Source organism: Cydia amplana, chromosome 10, assembly GCF_948474715.1.
Source record: "Cydia amplana chromosome 10, ilCydAmpl1.1, whole genome shotgun sequence".
Lineage (NCBI taxonomy): Eukaryota > Metazoa > Arthropoda > Insecta > Lepidoptera > Tortricidae > Cydia > Cydia amplana.
Window position 1 is genome coordinate 9,137,717 of NC_086078.1, and position 7,962 is coordinate 9,145,678.

Here is a 7,962-nt window from a genome sequence, read left to right on the forward strand (position 1 = left end):
TAAAATCAACGATTTTGTCACAGCGAGGATTCAGGCAATACAGCAAACTCAACGCTCTTTGAACTCGCCATACGCGTAGATAGTTCCTAGAATAAGTTTTTGGCAAAAAATTAATTTTTGGTACAAGCTTTTATCGCTGACTGTACTTTTCTTACGACAGACAACTAATACCCATCGAGACAATTCTAAAAACCCCTAACACAATTAGGTTGCGTTGTTTCATCACAGAGTTCCTATGGCCACCTCCTGTCTCTATCATCATATCAGTTCGAAAGTACCATATTATTGTATTGTCATCAGAACTACATACAGCTGCCAATTTTCATGATGCTACGATCCTTGGAAGATGGTTAAATTAGTTACCTTAGATTCCATTACATAGTTACACACAGGTCGACCTAATAAAAGCTTGTTAAAAAAAACTACCATTCACATTCACCCAAGTACGTCAGGTTTTTAAGAATTCTGATTACGTATATACGGATCTCTCGAGAAGACAAACACTTCTGTCATAGAAAAGTTTATTAGCGATGTCACTATCATTAACCATTTCCGAGAACACAATGCGGATTCACTAGCTTTAAGTGTGTCAATACGGAAAAAAGAGTTTTATTAATTTTCCATAACTAATAGAGGTTAATTAATATGTGTGGCTATGTACGTAATCTCCGTTTCTGACTTTTATTGGCGTCATAAATTTACAGTTTTTTGCAGTGTCGTTTACCTATCAAAATTCAACACTTAGGCATAGGTAGAGCGACGTACATAACTAAATACGTACATAACTAAATATCACTAGAAAAGAAATATCAGCCTTGCGGATGCGGAATGCACGGAAAAAACGTGAATGTACAGTCGCCATCAGATATATATCGGCGCAGCCAAGGTGCTCAAAAATATCTGTGAACACGCACTCTTGCCTTGACATTAGAGGCGTGTTCAGATATTTGTGAGCAGCCTGGCCGCTCCGATATATCTGATGGCAACTGTACATAAGTAGTTATCATACGATGGTGCTAAACTGGGACCACGTCATTTAGGGGTAGGTATTTGAAAGAGAAACAAAGGGTTGTGAAAAATCCGCGCCGAGTTGTGCTGTTGTCTTAGCAATGAAACGCGCGTTCCCTGCAGGTTGTAGCACAAACACTGCACTATAGGAATAGCGTGAGTTTGTGTAGCGATAACCAGAGTCCAGAGCCCGGTTTCACAGAAGATTACATCCTATTTTTGCTACCCCACTCTAACAGTACGTTCTCTATAAATGAGAAACTAGTAGATAAGCAAATTTATCATTCACAGATCTTAGAACAAAGTCACATAGATTCAACGAAGTTTAGTATTTATCTATTTTAATAGTAGCTAATAAAGGTGAATCTAAATCTATGCCTGAACATGAACGTTTCTTTTAATAAGAATATCAAAGAGTAAAGTAAGTGATGAATACTTATAGTCTTACCGGTGACAAACATGCGAATACTAGATATGTATACCTAAACTAGATATCCAATATTCGCATGTGTGTCACCGGTAACTCCGGTAAGACACACCCCATGTCAGCGGTAAGTGTGTTATATCACTTACAAACGTTCCAGTAAAGTTACAACGATAGTTTTCCATGAAGCCGTGGTATGGTGGCCTTAACCTGCGTGTGCGCGTGAAGGAATTCCACAACAATGCGCCATCAACTACTCACGGTTTTGTTGCTCCTGTAAAAGTGCAGTAGACCTCAGGTATGGCGATTAAATGCCTTGTTTCTAGCCGCCTTAGCTGTGTCCTTTTTCAAAGTAAATTATTCATACATCTTAGACAGTTACATTGAAAGTGTTTTTTTTTTGGAATAGGTACTCTGTTTTCTGTCGAGGTCGTGAGGAAACCGGACTAATCCCAATAAGGCCTAGTTTACCCTCTGGGTTGGAAGGTCAGATGGTCAGATATGGCAGTCGCTTTTGTAAAAACTAGTGCCTACGCCGATTCATGGGATTAGTTGCCAAGCCGACCCCAAGTTCCCAGCATGAGCCGTGGCTAAATGCCGGGACATCGCGAGGAAGATGATAATGACTCTGTCTTCTGTCTGTTACGCTATCAATAGTGTGCATGTTATGAAAAAAGATAACTAAGTACTTTTATTTACGTGACTCCATGCCCCATCATATTCTTGATCTCACACTTATCTCAAGCGATTAATAAAGTAGTTTTTGGTAGTTTAGCGATGGTTTTCTACTAGAAGACAATTTAACTTAGGTTTGGGACTAAATTTAGTTGAAGTAAGTATTTAATTTTAAATTACTTAAACAAATAACGTTAACTTGGAATCAAGTCTTCAACCAGTCCGTAATTAACAAACTTAAGGTTTCAACGACGGTATATAGAATAGAGTCTGTTCGGAAAGAGGAGTCGTGGAATGTATTGGGCCCCATACATTCCACGACTCTTCTCTTTCCGCACAGACTCTATAACTATTAGACTTGTAGAGTGGAGATATTAGAGTTACAAGCGCCCAAGTTTGTTTGTCAAGTGTTATCGACTTAGACCAAAATATTTAAATTAAACACGTAAAAAATTAATTATTAAAATATGACGATCGGAGTCATATAAGTAACACTTTAAAACATCAGACCAAAGAGTTATGACTAAATTTGTTAATTTGTAACCAAAACCAATTATCATCTTCACAAAAGATTTTTTATTGCTGGCGTCAGTGTGACCTTTATATATATTTCATTCTAAACTTTGTCGATAATAAATTATTGACTAACAATAAAGTTTTTCTTTTTTATCGATTGTAAGATATCAAATAACCGAAGTAGAGTTGAGTAGGTAGGTAGTAATAAATCGTTATTGACGATTGATATTCAACAATAAAATTAATTACCTCAAAACTTACGGAATTTAAACATGTTTAAAGATTTGTGTTTTACGCCATCTCTTAGATGTAGTTAGTACTGTTTGATTACCGCCATCTTTGAGAAATACTTAGTACTACTTAATATGTGGTCGCGTCGTACTCGCTTGCATTCAAACATTAGTTACGGTGTATTTCTGCTAGTTCAATTACAATGCACTAGATGGCGCTTAAATCAGTTTATTTATAGCGCTCTCTGTACGAAATTGTAGAAACTACTTGAAATGCTTATGAAATGAAATCGACAGTTGCGACATCTGTGTACTGAGTGTAATAATTAAATATGAATGCTGGCGTGCCTGACTTGTTCACTGAGCAATCTAAAAGTACAGATGTCGCTACTAGCAATATTTTTGGATTTGGTCTACTGCTGATTTTCATGATTTTCAATTAGCGAAGTAACTGCGGATAAATAAACATTTACAAAATAATACAATGGTTTTAATGCTGATTTCGCAACATCAAAGATATACGTATGACGTAGTTTAATAATACCGAAGACATATGTAACTCCGTAGTCCGTACTATCTATTCTCTTTGATGCTTTGATAATACTTTAATATTTGGGAGAGCGAGCTTTGCTCGGAAAACATACTTACAAAAACTCAAAAATGAGCGTTTTCCCAGAGATAAGACCTAGCTAGATCGATTTTTCGCCCCCGAAACCCCCTATATAACAAATTTCATCGAAATCGTTAGAGCCGTTTCCGAGATCCCCGAAATATATATATAAATAAATAAATAAACAAGAATTGCTCGTTTAAAGGTATAAGATTGCATACTGTAGGCAACGCAACGGTAGGTTTCATAATATCCATAAAATGAAAAAGTGTTCTGCCATCATGCAATTTATGCAGGTGATTCAATTCTTATTTTTATTTTTATGCCAGTTTTTCTGATTTTTAACTGGAACAGTAAAAACTATGCCCCGGGTGAGGATCGAACTCACGACCTTAAGATTATGAGACTTACGCGCTGCCTACTGCGCTACCGAGGCCTATGACATCCAGACGAAAATAACGAACAGGTAGCCCCATCGTAGTTATCTATTCTGGTGAGTGCACGTCGTGCAGGTAGAGTGCAGGATATTCAGCTGAAACACTAGACGTTGTCGGAGTTGTGGTAAAAATAGTTGGTGATTCTAATATTTTGGACAGGTAGAAAGCAAAAAGTCAGACACCCGCAACACCAGAGGGGTTGAAAGTGCATTTCCGGCGTTTAAGGTCGCATCGGTCCGGAGATTTCGTAAATCAGTGAAAGATTTTGTAGAACATACGGTGAAATTGCGCTTATGTCGTACAGAATAGGGAACTAACATTTCATGAAAAATATAGGTATTTAAGAGTCGAGATCCGAACATGTCTTTTTTATAATGCATTATAAATACCTACATATCTCAACTTACTAAAAAACGCGTGAGGAAATAGTGCACTCTTATTGAGACACCCGTTCTATCTACCATAGACAGTATAGGTTGATATACTAGATATTTGAACCGATAAATCCCAACAACCACGTTATACAAAATATGTGGATAAATTCTAACAATCATCACAAACTCCCACTAAAACTAAATTCAAATTAAACTTGTCAAATTGTCTGGCTACACATTGCCAACGGGGTGGCCAGTCTAATGAAAATATCTCGAGTTGCTGGCCACGTCTGTCGTATGGCCTTTAGGGACCGACGGACAGGGATAAGACAGTATCACTCAAACTTTAACTTAATCTGGACTTAGATTAGAGAGCTGGATTCCACCTTCAATAATACTTACATGTTATAAACATAATTCTATTTTTTGTTGGCATCCCTAACGTGTGTTATTATACTTAAATGATGTAAATGATATTAAAATTAGATTAGTATATCAAATGTTGCGTACACTGTTGCGTTAGTTAAAATCTATCTACCAATAGATACTTACCTACATTCTTTTTTTATACACTTATTATACATTTATAGATTAATAAATATTTTGTCAAATATATTGAACACGTGTAAAAGTAAAAACATTAATAATTCGTCACTTAGGTTATGACAAGCCTGAGCTCCAAACTTTCAACTTTTCCTAATCGACACCTAAATATCATTATTTTCGAATAAATTCTCCCAGGAGTGATAAATTTGCCTCGTTTGAGTGGCAACCCTTCCTCTGAATATTTAAAAAGTCGTTGGCAACATTTTAATTGGGCAATCCTGCAAGGATTAAATTATCAAGACACCTAGTTACGGCACCTCTTTGAAGTTAATGAATTCAACAGGAGTTAACCGCTGGCTTGCGTAATCCTGTATTCAACTCTTACAGATTATGACACTTTCATGAAAAAAATGTGATTTGTATTGAAACGCAAAGGCACCTGCTTCCAACTACGCCTAATACTGGGCGGTCACAACGACTTGGACTACAGAGTAATACACGCACAACGCTATTTTGTAGTTGTATCTGTAGTCCTCAAAATAGTGATAAAACTTATAGCACTATTTTGATGACCTATTCTAACTATTTATTTTGCGAATGCAGTAACCGCTCCTACTCCAATTTTATTTCATCTATATTAAAAAACACAATTGTTTTTTTCTACCTATGTGTTTCTTGAGCTTATTTCTTACCCATTTAGCTGCGCGATAACACAGGAGTAGGTATGCACAATCCAATTACGCTTAACAAAATTATTTAATGAATGCGAAAACTGACCAGCTAAATATTTTATTGGGTGATCCAAGTCTGAACAAACACCATCGCTATTTTTAATTCCGACCTGTTCCTAAGCGAACGTAAAATGTTTATTCTTCCGAAAGAGGGGACATTGTAACTTTTTGGAGTCTTTTATGCCTTAATTTTTTACGGAAACTCTCCCGAGACCGATCCGGGATTTTGAAACACGACGGAGCTTGAAGTTTGAAAAGTTTGTTAAAAAGACACTTTGCAATGGGTTACAGCATGAGTTGCTGCATAATTTTATACCTCCCCAGACCGAGGCAGATTACAGTTCATGTTAACGCTAACATTTGCCTGAAGAAATAGTTGACTTCTTATCTTTTTATTACGTTATATAAATATGGATCTGAGGCGTATGGAAAGTGCAACCTCAAAACCAGTTGTAGGTAATGAAACTTTTTGATTGTAATTATCACCACCCGTTTTGTTGGAAATTACTAAGAAGTAAGAATGTCATTTGATCTCGTACTAATATGGTTCACTATTAATATGTATATTATTTATTAATCAAAAATGTAAAATTATAAAAAAAAACCAGAATGAGCAACAACAAAAACATGGCGCTAGTGCAGGGTTGTTGATCTTCAATAAGGTATCGTCGAATTTGACCAGCGGCAAGTAGAACTACAGGGAATAAATATCTGGCAGCAATGATGACTAGTTATTAAATATTTTCAACTGCTATTTAATAAGCAACTACTAGAACACGGAGATATCCACGAGAGTTAGTCTCTGAAAGCTCTCAATAATTACATACTTCCCTTGGATACGAATTATATATATGTGTAACAGTCAGATTAATGCTGTAAAGGGGCCCACTGATTAACAGTCCGCCGTCAGTTAGAACAAAAAGTTGACAGCTCCGAACAACTGACAGGCCAATATCGTCCGGCGGACTGTTAATCAGTGGGCCCCTTAAAAGGAACTGACTGAAGATGATGGATAACGCCCTGCAGCAATCAACAAGAGACAAGTAGTGATCTAGTTTCTCAAAGAAAGTATCCACCGGCAGCTACGGCGATGCTCAAACAGACAAACAAATGAATTCACTCCTCAAAAATTCACACCTCCTTCCAAGTTAAAACCCTTACGCGACAATATTTCGTTGGCAACATTAAAATTTATCACTAGCAAGTTTACGCAGAGCCGGGCATAAAATAAAATGACAGTTGTTTAGTATAGACCGGGGAATATTGTAGGTGCAATATGTAGAAATTGAAAGGTATGGGGCGCGCGAGACCTCTTTTATTTATGGTGGTAAATGGGTTTTGGATTGCCGCGAGTTTATGTGGCGAGGTGATGGGAACAATAATAGGTTTTGGATACAGTTTCACGAGTCGTATATGTGAGTGCACGACATTTCAGGGGTACCTATCTCGTGATAGGAGGTATTCTCATGAATGACATCCGAGTAGAGTCCGTTTAAGCAGCTTCTGCACCGACTTTTACAGAACAAAGTGTTGGTGTCATTAATATTACACCCACATTTAAATAGCATATTAAACGGTATATTTTCATAGAAATGTGACATTTATGATTACATTTGCATACTTTCCCATTGCATACAATCCCATGCTAAGTTAGCTCCGACTTAGATCCGACTCTAAAAACAATCCTTCATTGGGCATTAAATTGTTAAACGTGATGTTTGTATTAAAATGAATATCACAGATTATTTACTTTACCTATCTCATGATAATTAGTAGGTACCTAGTTAGGATAGGTTAATTAATGAGCGTTTACCATTTCGTAAAACTTGTGTCAGGCTATTCTAGGATTAAATATATACTTAAATACACATGCACTCGTGTAGGGGAAAATGTTGTTCTAATGTTGAGGGTTTTGTGGTTTTGCCCGTGGATATTTATTGATTTAAAAAAATAAAAAAACACTTAACCAAAAGTTGACCACAGGTAAATCTGTCCATAGGTAGAGTTCACCAAATACAATTTGAACCGACCTGTCGTGGCTTCCAACCTCCGTGGCGAGCTGACATAGACCAACTGACTGACTGGCTGACTGACATACATATTTGGAACTACGGACATTTAAATTCAAAATTAGACATGACAACGACACGGCAAAATAAGAGCAGTTCAAGACGGACAGCTCCAAGACCAGACAGACTGTTCACAACCTATCGAACGTCATATCATATACTATATATATACTAAACATAACTGTAAAATTTTACTATTTCTTTTGCAGAAACAGAAAGTTCAAGTAGACATAATATATCCGCACAATATCCAAATTATATAATTGTAAAGATTCAGATATTAAATACATAACCTTAGGCAATTGGTTTTTGAACATCTCGTCGGCGTCGTTACTACCTACT

General features: G+C 36.7%; 1 non-coding gene across 1 annotated transcript; it reads right to left on the minus strand.

The window, feature by feature from the left end:
- Nucleotides 1-3,826: 3,826 nt before the first annotated feature.
- On the minus strand, nucleotides 3,827-3,899 carry Trnam-cau (transfer RNA methionine (anticodon CAU)). The gene has a single exon. It is a non-coding gene; the product is annotated as a tRNA-Met (tRNA).
- Nucleotides 3,900-7,962: the final 4,063 nt, after the last annotated feature.